Source organism: Prionailurus viverrinus, chromosome E2 (genome assembly GCF_022837055.1).
Source record: "Prionailurus viverrinus isolate Anna chromosome E2, UM_Priviv_1.0, whole genome shotgun sequence".
Lineage (NCBI taxonomy): Eukaryota > Metazoa > Chordata > Mammalia > Carnivora > Felidae > Prionailurus > Prionailurus viverrinus.
This window is the reverse complement of record NC_062575.1, coordinates 49070996-49084837: the sequence shown is the minus strand read 5'-3', so window position 1 is coordinate 49084837 and position 13842 is coordinate 49070996.

The window sequence follows — 13842 nt, the reverse complement described above, 5'->3', positions numbered from 1 at the left end:
ATACTATGGGGCTGAGGAGAGAAAGTCAAGAGGAAGTTTCTTAAAGGGATTTCCATGTGCTAAAGAGGACTCACAGGTTCCTGGAGGCCTAGCTATTGTCAAACTAAGGTTGCTTTTCTGTCTAGCAAAGCATTAAGACAGTAGGGAGTTCCTGGAGATTAGGCTATTGATAAGATTGCCTTTTTCTTATAATTAGGAAAATATTTATAAACCGTTGGGTACTCTGGTTCTGTGATCTCTATCTATTCCACCATTTATTTTCTGCCTTTTCCTTTATTCTTTGGCTGTCAGGAGAGCTTGAGGAATATCACACATATCCCACTTTCGAGGGTGGGGGCAATGGCGGGGGGGGGGGAGAGGGAGGGAGGTATTGTTACTTTGTGCTTTCCCCTTTTACCCTCAGCTTGCCTTATGCTCCCTCATCATTACTATTCTTTCTTTGTTTCTTACCTATTCATCCTGCCCCACCAATCCATCTTATTATGATTTTTTTTGGATGCATTTCAGACAGTTGCAGATACCAGTACACTTCATTCCTAAACACATCAGCATGCATCATTTGCTAGAGTTCAATATTTGTTTCCAGGGCATTTCCCCCCCGCCCCAGGTAAGTTTACATACTATGAAATGTACAAATCTCAAGTGTATTTAAGATGCATTTCATCTGCTTACATCTGTGTAACCCAAACTCCTATCAGGATGGCGAGTTACCATCTTCCCAGAAACCTCCCCCCTCCTCCTCCCCAATCAGTACCCCCCACCACCCACTGCACTGATCACTACTTTCTCCTAGATTAGTTTTCTCGTTGCATTTTATTTTATTTTAATTTTTTTAATGTTTATTTATTTTTGAGACAGAGAGAGACAGAGCACACCCAGGGGGGTCAGAGAGAGAGGGAGACACAGAATCCCAAGTAGGCTCCAGGCTCTGAGCTGTCAGCACGGAGCCTGACGCAGGGCTCAACACGGGGCTTGAACTCACTAGCTGATGTTGGAGGCTCAACCGACGGAGCCACCCAGGTGCCCCTCTTTTTGCATTTTAAAAGGATCTTTTGGGCTACCCTCCGGTGAATGAATTGTGGGCGTCTGGGGAGCAGATGAAGAAAAAGCAAAGAACCCAAGGCAAGTAAGGTCCAGGTAAGTGATGCCAATGGCTTGAAGCAGGGTGGGCGGCAGTGGGGAAAGAAGGAAATGGATATATTTGGGATGTATGAGGAGGTAGAGCCTGTAGGATTTGCTGACAAATTGGGTGTGACAGCAAAGGAAGGAATCAAGGTCAGCCTGTCAAATGCAAACACTTCTGGTCTTAGCTAAGGAGAGAGTTTATGCTAAAGACTATTACAGGAGAGAGAGGAGATTATATTGCATAAGACAGGAAACAAGACCAGAGTCTGATAACCCAGAAGGATGTGTTCTCTAGTGAAACAAATTTTTTTTCTCTACTCCTCGATTTGTTGTCCTCGGCAAGTAGAAAGATGGTGATGCCTGGTACAGGGGCAAGGAAGGGGATGAGGGAACCTGTAGGGACCAGAGGTGGGAAGCGGTTGGAGCAGGTTTTGCAGGAATTCTCATTTGGTGTCATTAAGTTTGGGATAGCTGGTAAGCTGTCCCAGGACTAAAGCCCCTGTGGACAGAAAGGTTAGAGGTTGGATTTGGGACCTCGTGGAACCCTCCAGAACAAGACAAAGGAGGAACATAGAACTGGCACCTCCTATATGGCAACAAAGTGTAGGCCAGCCTCCCCACCTCTCCCTTCCAGTTTCCGGGCACACCCCTTGGATGTCAGAGGCTAGAATCAAGACTAGAGGACACTGCAGGGAACATTCTGGCCATGTGTTTGTTTTTTTTAAATTTGTTTTTAATTTTAATTTTTAAAAATATTTATTTTTGACAGAGAGAGAGGGCATGAGCAGGGGTGGGGCCAGAGAGAGAGGGAGACACAGAATGTGAAGCAGGCTCCTGGCTCTGAGCTGTCAGCACAGAGCTCGATGCTGAGCTTGAACCCATGAACAGCGAGATCATGACCTGAGCTGAAGTTGGATGCTTAACCGACTGAGCCACCCAGGCACCCCTATTTATTTTGTATTGTATTGTATTGTATTGTATTGTATTGTATTGTATTGATTTTAATTTTTTAACGTTTTGTTTATTTTTGAGAGACAGAGCGCTCAAGAGCTGGCAGGGGAGGGGCAGCAAGGGAAAATGAGAGAGAGAATCCCAAGCAGGCTCCAGACTACCAGCATAGAGCCCAACCCAAGCCTGACATGGGCCCGAACTCACAAAACCCCGGGATCATGACCTGACAGGACATCGAGTTAGAGGCTTAACTGATTGAGCCAGCCAGGCGCCCAGAGGTATGCTCTTTTATAGAGGAAGGAGCTGGAGGTGGGGGGAGTTGGGAAGGCTGCTGTAAACAAAAAGTCCATTGGAGCAAACTGGGAGATGGAAGTATAGTGGCTTCTCATTGGCTGGTTTTGGCTGTCTCTCATTGGCTGGACTACTGCGGTGGGGAGGAGCGGAGCTTTCCTTTCTCCAGCAAGCATAGTATAATAGCACCCAATGTCAAAGTCCTTCTCTTTCTATTGGGTTTGCAATTGGCTTTGAGTGGGTTGGGCGTTGAGAGCTTGCCCTGTACAACCTCTTGACTCCATTTTAGTGAGTTTCCCTTTTATTAATTTTTACACAACATCCCGTAGGTAGGAAAACTTCCAAATCCCCAAGATTCTAAAGATTCCAAGACAAGACTTACCATTACCCTGGTAATAAAATTCAAGCCCCCTGTGGTGGCCTGTAAGACTCTTCGGCAGCTGTCTACTGGCTGCTGAGTTTGATATCATGTTGGCCCACTCTGTTCCCTGCTCATGATACGCCACTCACGCTGGCCTTGTTTTAGTTTCTTGAACACCTAAGCCAGCCTCAGGGCCTTTGCACTAGCTCTCAGCCTGAAATGCTTGGCCTGGTGATTGAGGTTGGCTCATTTTCTGTTCCTAGCTCAAGGCCAGTCCCCTCCAGAAGAGACTTTCCTAGACCACACAAGCTGAATTAGCGCTGTCTCCCAATCCCAGACCCTGCTTTAATTCATTAAATAAGACCTTTAATGTATGTTAAACAAGTTAATATTTTAAAAGTACTTACAGTAGTACCTGGTGTATAGTAAGCTTTGAATGTGTTGGTAAAATACATAAACATTTTCTTCATAACCTCTATCACTACCTGAAATCATGTTATGTGTGCAGTTACATTTTTATTCTGCCTTCTCCCACCAGAATGTTTTCTCCATAAGGGCAGGGACTTCTGTTGGGTTCACAGATGTATCCCCAGTGTCTGGCACACAGTAGGTGTTCAATACATATTTTATTGAATGAGCGATCTGGATACAATTTGTTAGCCTCTCAAAGTCATGTACAGAGCGATCAAGGTTTCCAAATTCTTGGGTCTAAATAACACAGATTCAGAGGGTCCCAATATAGGCTTCACAGTAACAGAGTACTCTCTAGTGGATCCCGGTCTCTCTTCACCCTGGGTGGCTGACAACTGACTCCTCTCCCCCACCAGCTACTTCTCATCAGACATCCTCTGCTCTGGGCCGAGGGAAGCTGGAGAGCAACCCTTTTTAAATTTAGCTCCATGAATTTTTTTTTTTTTTTTTTTAACATTTATTTATTTTTGGGACAGAGAGAGACAGAGCATGAACGGGGGAGGGGCAGAGAGAGAGGGAGACACAGAATCGGAAGCTGGCTCCAGGCTCTGAGCCATCAGCCCAGAGCCTGACGCGGGGCTCGAACTCACGGACCGCGAGATCGTGACCTGGCTGATGTCGGACGCTTAACCGACTGCGCCACCCAGGCGCCCCTCCATGAATTTTTTAAGATCACTCTGGAGGCTGCTATCCCCGGGGTTCCAGCAGGCTGAGTGGTGGGTGGGTTCTGGAAATTGCCAGGGTTAATTTTGCTTGGGATCCTCCAAAGCCTTATGGTTCTAGAACTTGACTTTGGTCAAGCCATGGCCAGTCTGCGGTCTGGCCCATGTGTCTTCCTCCTGACTTTCTCCTCCCAGCCCTTCCCTCCCTCAAAGCCACCCCCCCTCCAGCACCCAGAACTAGGCAAAAGGAGAAGTTAAAAATGAGTCTTGCTTCCTTCCTGGCACCCCTGCCCTGGTACTTCCCTAGATTCTAAGAGCATCCTTGACTGTGAGTAACTTCAGGGAATTGACTTCGTCACAGGAAGCAAAGTAGCAACCTTTCTTTCTTTTTCTTTCTTTCTTTCTTTCTTTCTTTCTTTCTTTCTTTCTTTCTTTCTTCTTTCTTTTTTCTTTCTTTCTTCCTTTCTCTCTCTCTCTCTTTTTCTTTCTTTCTTTCTTTCTTTCTTTCTTTCTTTCTTTCCTTCCTTCCTCCCTCCTTCCTTCCCCCCTTTTTTCTTTCTTTCTTTCTTTCTTTCTTTCTTTCTTTCTTTCTTTCTCCCTCCATCCCTCTTTCCCTGTTTCTCTCTCTCTCTCTCTCTCTCTCTCTCTCTCTCGATCTCTCGATCTCTCTCTCTCTCTTTTTCTCTTTCTTTCTTCTCCGCACCCAACTCAGGGCTTGAATTCACAACCCAGTCATGCTTAACAACTGAGCCACTCAGTCCTACCCACCCCCCCCCCAGCAATATTCTTTAAAGATTTTTTTTTTACGTTTACTTATTTTTGATAGAGAGAGCACAAGTTGGGGAGGGGCAGAGAGAGAAGGAGACACAGAATTCAAAGCAGGCTCCGAGCTGTCAGCACAGAACCCGACGCAGGGCTTGAACTCACAAACCATGAGATCATGACCTGAGCCGAAGTCAGACTCTTAACCGACTGAGCCACCCAGGCGCACCGCCCCCCCCCCCCCCCCCCCCCCCGCCGCCAGCAATATTCTTTAATGTGTTAAATAAGAAAAGTTCAAGTGAGTAAAATTTAAAGATCTAATTGGCATTATTAAACAATTCAGGAATCAGCCAGCATCCCATCTAGTAAATACAGGGGCCCTCTGAGGAGATGTACAAAATGGAAGGTTTTTAAAGAAGGGGGGACAAGAAAGTTATTAGCATTGTTACAGGGTTTGGGGCAAGGTGGCTTCCCCTTAAGAGAAAAACAAGGGTCTTATCATGCAGATTACCTCATCTTTTGGGGGGACTGGAGAGGATCCAAGTGGCAGACTCATGGCACTGACTCAAAAATTCCTGACTGACCAGATAAGTGTACATTTCTTGGGGAGGCTGAAACTGCAGTTAGATTAAGTATCAAGCCCTGGTTGGGAACTTGGTCTAAATCACACCATTTGGAGCCTATGGGTTTTTTTGTTTGTTTTGTCTTGTTTTGTTTTGTTTTGTTTTGTTTTGTCTTAAGTAAGCTCTATGCCCAACGTGGGGCTTGAACTCTCAACCCGAGATGAAGAGTTGCATGCTTTACTGACTGAGACACCCAGGCACCCCACCCTTTGTTTTTTATCTTTTACTGCATATCTGTGCATCCACGCATAATATTTGGGAAAGTATTCCTTGGCAGGTTTAAAAACTGGCTTTTTTACTTTAATATTTGAGATCTAGCCATACATGTGACTTTGGTTCATTCGTTTTCATTCCTGGGAGGTATTTCAATAGGCAATGGTTTTGATGCAAAGCCTCCATCCATTTTTCCTTTGGATCAGTCTCTAGGGTATTTCGGCTTTTCCTCTTAACAGACGGTGCTACGTCTTTCATTTAGCTGAGAACTTCCTTTTTTAAAGTAATCTCTACCCCTCAACGTGGGGCTTGCACTCACAACCTTGAGAGGCAGAATCCCATGCTCTACCAACTGAGTCAGCCCTTCGCCCTGAGAACGTCCTCATTTCAAATGTCCAGTCATGGGGGTCTGGTTCCTTATGCCTGCAGCATTTGGGTTCACTCTGCCCCCTCCTGCCCTCCCCTCTCTGTATACCCCCATTCCCTTCTAGCTGCTCCTGGTTCCCAGGCTCCCCTTCCAGGCCACTCCCCACTTGAAGCTGGGGGTGGGGGTGGGGTCTTCAAACTGCACGTCTGTGATCATTTGCCTGATGCTGGTTCCATCTCCAAGCCCAGTGATGGATGAGGGTGGGAACAGGACCCATCTTCCTCACCCCTGGGCACCCTGGGAAGACACATTGAGTGAGATGAAAATGTCCCAGATTCGGCAGCCTTCTTTGGAATTCTCTTAGGGCAAGAACTGTTTTGGTGGCTGAAAATATGTGGCTCAGCCGGTTGGTGGAGGCGAGGGAGTGGAAGAAGGGTGGAGGGCAGCATCTTAAGAATTGGCTGGTTGCAGGGGTGCCTGGGTGGCTCAGTAGGTTAAGCATCCAAAGGGCCCCTGGGTGACTCAGTCAGTTGAGTGCCTGACTTCAGCTCAGGTGAGATCTTGCAGTTCATGAGTTAGAGCCCTGCATTGGGCTCACTGCTGTGAGGGCAAAGCCTGCTTCTGATCCTGTTTCCCCCTCTTTCTGCCCCTCCCCCACTTAAAAAAGTGTTAGTAATAATAAAGAATTGGTCGGTTGGAACAACAAGGGAGTGAGCTTAAGGTTTTGCATTCAAAAGGCACAGGAAGGGGCACCTGGCTGGCTCTGTCAGTAGAGCATGTGAGATCAAGGTCCTGAGTTCAAGCCCCAAGTAGGGTGCAAATCTTACTTAAAAAAAAAAAAAAAGAATAAAGGAACAGGAAATGTTTGAGGAGGTGGAGTGGTGTGGGAAGAGGGAGACCCAAGTTAGAGTTTTGGAAGCAACTTCTGGAAACAGGTGTTACCTGAATTCAACTCTGTCTGCACAGGACGCACGAGCTTTTGGGTAAGCCCGTGAGAGCAGGGTCTGGGTTTCCTGTTCACCTTTAGCTTTCCGTTCACCTCAAGCTTTAGAGGCTCAGTAAATAGTAAGTCCCGACCCCTCACCGCCCCCCCCCCCCACCTCTGGCTGGGTTAAGGAATCTGCTTTGGGTTCTTCCAACAAAGGGCATGACTCCTACTAGCCTCACATTACTGCTTTGAGGGAGGTGCTAAAATATTCCCAACCTCAGAAGAAATGGGGGCTGAAGAAAGTTCGGTTACCTGTTCAAGGTTACATAGCTCTTAGGCGCTTCCTGTTCTGGGTTGTTTCTCCACTCCTGTCCTTCCCTCCCTGATCCTGCCCCATCCCAGTGGAGCACAGACCAGTTGCTCTGGGCAGACAGTTGTCGAAGAAATGAATGAGCGAGCCCATCCTTCCATATCCTGGTAGGAGCCCCGCCTGGCCGCACCCCCCACCTTCTCACCTTCTCCTTTCGCCCCCTGGCTTGCTCGGCTGCTCCACCAGGGGCGCCCTCCGCCCCACAGGTCACTGCTTTGGGCTGGAGGGGAGAGGGGTGAGGAGAACCCCGGAGGCACTGACCCTTCCCTGCCTTCCTCCCCCTCTTCACCTGCCCTCTGCGGCCAGGAGCTACCTGGGTTCAATTCCCGTGCTGGCCTTGAGCTGGGTGACCTTGGGCAGGGGCGACTTGACCACCCTCTGTTGCAGTGCTCAGTAGGAGCGGACAGTATATTAGTACTTCTCTCAGAGGGTGAAGGCAGTTCGCTGCTATCTGGCTCTGGGTGGGCACCTGCCAGGCGTGGTGCCCAAACCTCATGACAGCCCGAAGGCAGTGCCTTTATCGCCTCTAATTTTTCAGAGATACTGAAAATTATACACATGGTAGAGGATTACGGGCTCATTAAAAATTTCAAAGACTGGGGCGCCTGGGTGGCTCAGCCAGTTAGGCGTCTGACTTCAACTCAGGTCACCATCTTGCGGTCGGTGAGTTCGAGCCCCGCGTCGGGCTGATGGCTCAGAGCCTGGAGCCTGCTTCCGATTCCGTGTCTCCCTCTCTCTCTGCCCCTCCCCCGTTCATGCTCATGCTCTGTCTCTCTCTGTCTCAAAAATAAATAAATGTTAAAGAAAAATTAAAAAAAAATTTCAAAGACTACAGAAAAAGAATTGCTTTTCTCTGTTCAGCTCTTTCCTTCCTGGCTGGGCTAGGCCATCAACTTCGAGGAACTGTTCTCAGTTCAGCTGCAGGAACCAGCCTGGATTGGTTCCATTTTTTTTCTATCTTCCCGCAAAAGTGAGACCCACCCTTGGAAAGTTGACCAAAGGCGGCACCCAGGGTCGGGGGGGGGTCACTGGCTCTTGGTGTTACTTTGGGGAAGTTACATTCCCCTTTATGCACACTTGTCTTTGAATCTGTAGCACATTCCATCTGTATTTAATTCCCTGTTTCTTTCTTTAAAAAATTTTTTTTTATGTTTATTTATTTTTGAGAGACAAAGAGAGAAAACGGGGGAGGGGCAGAGAGAGAGGGAGACACAGAATCTGAAGCAGGCTCCAGGCTCAAGCTGTCAGCACAGAGCTTGATTCAGGGCTCAAACCCAAGAACTATGAGATGATGACCTGAGCCAAAGTCAGACACTCAACTGACTGAGCCACCCAGGTGCCCCTCTTTTTTTTTTTTTTTAACGTTTATTTCATTTTTGAGAGAGAAAGAGAGACAGAGGATGAGTGGGGGAGGGCTAGAGAGAGAGGGAGACACAGAATCCGAAGCAGGCTCCAGACTCTGAGCTGTCAGCACAGAGCCCGGAGTGGGCTTGAACCCACAAACCCTGAGATCATGACCTGAACCAGAGTCAGGTGCTTAACAGACTGAGCCACGTAAGGCCTCCCTCCCTGTTTTTTTTTTTTTTTTTAATTTAATTTTTTATTTTGAGAGAGAGGGAGAGAGAATCTCAAGCAGGCTCCACACCACCAGTGCACAGCCCAATGCCTGGCTCGATCCCACAAACCGTGAAATCATGACCTGAGCTGAAACCAAGAGTTGGACACTCAACCGACTGAGCCACCCAGGCGCCCCATTAATTCCGTTTTATTTCACCTTGTGCTAGCTTCCAGAATAAGTGGAGAGGCTGGAGGAGAGGAGAAGGTGAGGATGCAGAAGGTCCCTCTGCCTGTGCCAGATGCTGGGCGCCCTGGAGAACCTGGGCCTCAGCTCCTTACATCCAGAGTTGGTGCCAGCCAGCTCTGTGTCCAGGCCTGGCTGGGGGATGCTGTGGTCACAGTGGAGATAAAGACAGCCCTGCCTTCATGAGGCTCACAGATCAGTAGAGAGACGGATCGATCACCATTTCTTGCCCAACGGGATCAGGGCTGAGATCAGGGAGGCACAGAGGACTGTTTGAACCCGGAGTAAGTGCCTGCTAGTCTGGGAATGGTGGGTGTCAAGGAGGGCTTCCTGGAGGAGGCATATGTGAGTCTGAGGAATGAGTAGAGGAAGATCATGGGCAAAGGTGTTCCTCACAGAGGGAACAGCATGTTGGGGGGCTCGGGGTAGCACAGGGGACTGGAAGAGCTCAGCGTTGTTCATGATGATTCCAGCACAGAGTGTGGAATGACCACCAAAAAAGGGAAAATTCCATATATCCCCACACTCCCTCACTCTACCCTATAACTGTAGCTCCTCACCACTGCTCCTGGCAGACAGTCTCTCCTTTGCTGCTCTGCCCGCTGCTCCTCTACAGCGCATTCAATAAACTTCAATCTCCTTTGTTCTGCCTTGGGTGAATTCTTTCACACCCCACACTTAGCAGAAAGAGGTGGCATTCGGAGCCTACGAATGGCTGGACTCACCAGGAGAGAGAGTGTGGCCCTGGGTCCTAGCCCCCAGGAATCCCAGCTCTTGGAGGTGGGACAGAATAGGGGAGGGAGGATCAAGGAATTGAGGAACTGAGGGTGAGGCCCCGGGTGGGGTGGGGTGGGGGGTAAGACCACCTGCCACCACCAAGCAGAGGGAGTGCAGGACTCTGTACAGAGGGACTGTACAGGCAGAGGGACTCTCAATGGACTCCCCACCGGAATTTGTATTTTGTTTTATATATATATTAAAATTATTAAAATTATATAAATTTTAATTATATAAAATTATATAAAATTAAAATTATTGAAAAATATATTTTTTAATTTAAATTTTAGTTAGTTATTATACAGTGCAATATTGGTTCAGGAGTAGAATTCAGTGATTCGTTGTTTATGTATAATACCCAGACCTCATCCCAAGAAGTGCCTTCCTATACCCACCACCCATATAAGCCCATCCCCCGCCCACCTCCCTCCATCAACCCTCAGCAGAATTTATATTTTATAGGCGCACCTGGGTGGCTCAGTCGGTTAAGCATCCGACTTCGGCTCAGGTCATGATCTCACAGCTTTTGAGTTCGAGCCCCATGTTGGGCTCTGTGCTGACAGCTCAGAGCCTGGAGCCTGCCTCGGATTCTGTGTCCTCCTCTCTCTCTGCCCCTCTTCTGCTTGTGCTCTCTCTCTCTCTCTCTCTCAAAGATAAATAAACATTAAAAAAATTCGTTTAAGAATTTGTACTTTACAATACTTTTCAAAAATCATGTGCGGCTAATGTTATTTTGCATTTCAAATTGATCTTTTTGGGATTTTTGCACCAGCCTTGGAGATCACTGGAGATGCTTTTACTTTCACCTACTATTTTCTAGGAAGTTTTTTTTTTATCAATAATATAACTTTTTTTAAATTTATTTATTTGTTTTGAGAGAGAGAAGGAGAGAGAGAGAGTGCAAGCAGGGGAGGGGCAGAGAGAGGGAGAGAGAATCCCAAGCAGGTTGCACGCTGTCCGCACAGAGCCTGACCTGGGGTTTGATTCCATGAACCCATGAGATCATGACCTGAGCCAAGATCAAGAGTCAGTCATATATATTTTTTTAATTTTTTAAATTTTTATTTATTTTTGAGAACTGGAGAGACAGGGCACAAGCTGGGGAGGGGCAGAGAGAGAGGGAGACACAGAATCCAAGGCAGGCTCCAGGCTCTGAACTGTCAGCACAGAGCCCGACGCGGGGCTCAAACCCACAAACAGTGAGATCATATCCTGAGCTGAAGTAGGACACTTAACCGACTGAGCTGCCCAGCTGCCCCTGTCACTTTTTTTTAAAGGTCAATTTATTTTTTATTTTATTTAAATGTTTATTTTTGAGAGAGAGAGAGTGACGGAGAGAGAGAGAGAACAAGCTGGGGAGGGGCAGAGAGAGGTGGGGACGGAGGGTCTGGAGTGGGCTCTGTGCTTGCAGCAGAGACCCTGATGTGGGGCTCAAACTCCTGAACTGGGAAATCATGACCAAAGTCAGACGTTTAACTGACAGAGCCACCCAGCCACCCCAATACTGTAAATTTTATAACCAGAGTTGAATATTAAAAAAATTTTTTTCTAGTGTTAATTTATTCTTGAGAGAGAGAGAGAGAGAGAGAAAGAGAATCGGAAGCAGGCTCCAGGCTCTGAGCTGTCAGCACAGAGCCCGACTTGTGGCTCGAACTCACAAACTGTGAGATCATGACGTGAGGTGAAGTCGGATGTTTAACTGACTGAGCCACCCAGGTGCCCCAATATTGTGAGATTTTAAAGTTTATGTTTCTCCATTTATATTTACGCATTTCTGTTGGGTATATACCTAGAAGAATGATGAATGGGTTATTGGATATGCATTTCTTGTGCCTTAAGTAGTTACTACCAGATTTCAAAAGTGATGATATAATTATACAAATTAACATTCTGACCAGCAGCATATAGATTTTCTGTTCCCCCTCTAGGCCAGTGTTTGCTCCAGACCTTTTTGATTTTAGCAATTCTGTGAGTGTGTAGTTGTGTTGCATTGTGGTTTTACGACCAGTGTCCTCCTTAATGCCACTCACCCCTTTAGACTTTCCCCTCACCCAACACCCTGCCAGCAACCCTCAGTTGGTTCTCTATATTTAAGAGTCTCTTATGGTTTGTCTTCCTCTGTTTTTATGTTATTTTTTGCTTCCCTTCCCTTATGTTCATCTGCTTTGTATCTTAGATTCCATGTATGAGTGCAATCATATGATATTTGTCTTTCCTTGGCTGACTTATTTTGATTAGCGTAATATACTCTAGTTCCATCCATGTTGTTGCAAATGGCGATATTTCATTCTTTTTGATGGCCAAGTAATATTCCATTGAATATATATACCACATCTTCTTTGTCTACTCGTCAGTTGATGGACACTTAGGCTCTTTCCATACTTTGGCTATTGCCAATAGTGCTGCTATAAACACTGGGGTGCATGTGTCCCTCCGAATCAGCATTTTTGTATCTTTTGGATAAACATCTAGTAGTGCAATGTCTGGGTCATAGGGTAGTTCTATTTTTAATTTTTTGAGGAACCTCCATATTATTTTCCAGAGTGGCTGCACCAGGTTGCATTCCTACCAGCAGTGCAAAAGGGTTCCCCTTTCTCTGCATCCTCGCGAACATCCGTTGTTGCTTGAGTTGTTAATTTGAGTCATTCTGACAGATGTGAGGTGGTATCTCATTGTGGTTTTGATTTGTATTTCCCTGATGATGAGTGATGTTGAGAGTTTTTTCATGTGTCGGTTGGCCATCTGGATATCTTCTTTGGAGAAGTGTCTATTCATGTCTTTTGCCCATTTCTTCACTGGATTATTTGTTTTTGGGTGTTGAGTTTGATAAGTTCTTTATAGATTTTGGATACTAACCCTTTATCTGATATGCCATTTGCAAATATCTTCTCCAATTCTGTCGGTTGCCTTTTAGTTTTGCTGATTGTTTCCTTCACTGTGCAGAAGTTTTTTATCTTGATGAGGTCCCAATAGTTCATTTTTGCTTTTGTTTCCCTTGTCTCTGGAGACACGTCAAATAAGAAGTTGCTGCAGCCAAGTTCAGTGAAGTTGTTGCCTGTTTTCTTCTCCAGGATTTTGATGGCTTCCTGCCTCACATTTAGGTCTTTCAGCCATTTTGAGTTTATTTTTGTGTATGGTGGAAGAAAGTGGTCCACGCTCGATCTTCTGCATGTCACTGTCCAATTTTCCCAACACCATTTGCTAAAGAGACCTTTTTTCCATTGAATGTTTTTTTCTGCTTTGTCAAAGATTAGTTGGCCATATGTTTGTGGGTCTATCTCTGGGTTCTCTATTCTGTTCCACTGATCTAAGTGTCTGCTTTGTGCCAGTACCATACTGTCTTGATGATTACAGCTTTGTAATACAGCTTGAAGTCCGGAATTGTGATACCTCCAGCTTTGGTCTTCTTTTTCAGGACAGCTTTGGCTACTCGGGGTCTTTTCTGGCTCCATACAAATTTTAGGATTGTTTGTTCTAGCTCTGTGCAGAATGCTGGTGTTATTTTGATAAGGATTGTGCTCATATGTTATCTTCTAAAACTTTTGTTATTTTGCCTTTCATGTTTAGATCTACAATCTACTTAGAATTGATATTTGGTGTGATGGCAGGCAGGCATCGAATTTCCTTTTTCTGCATTACTCAGTTGTCTCAGTCCCTTTATTGAAAAGACCATCTGTTTCCCATTGCTCCATAATGCCATCTCTGGCCTGATCCAGATGTGGGTCCCTCTTCTGAGCTGCCCAATTTCTTCCATCCACTGGTCTCTGTTCATGCTGTGCCAACTCCACACAAGCCTAATTACTACAGCTTCATGATAAATTTTAAAATCAAATAAATTGGGGCATCTGGGTGGCTCAGTCGGTTAGGCATCTGACTTCGGCTCAGGTCATGATCTCATAGTTCGTGAGTTTGAGCTCCGCGTTGGGCTCTGTGCTGACAGCTCAGAGCCTGGAACCCACTTCAGATTCTGTGTCTCCCCCTCTCTCTCTGCCCCTCCCATGCTCATGCTTTGTCTCTCTCTGCCTCTCAATAATAAAAAAAAAAGTTAAAAAAAATTTTTTTAATCAAATAAAGTAGAGGCGCCTGGGTGGCTCAGTCGGTTGGGTGTCCGACTTTGGCTCAGGTCATGATCTCACTACT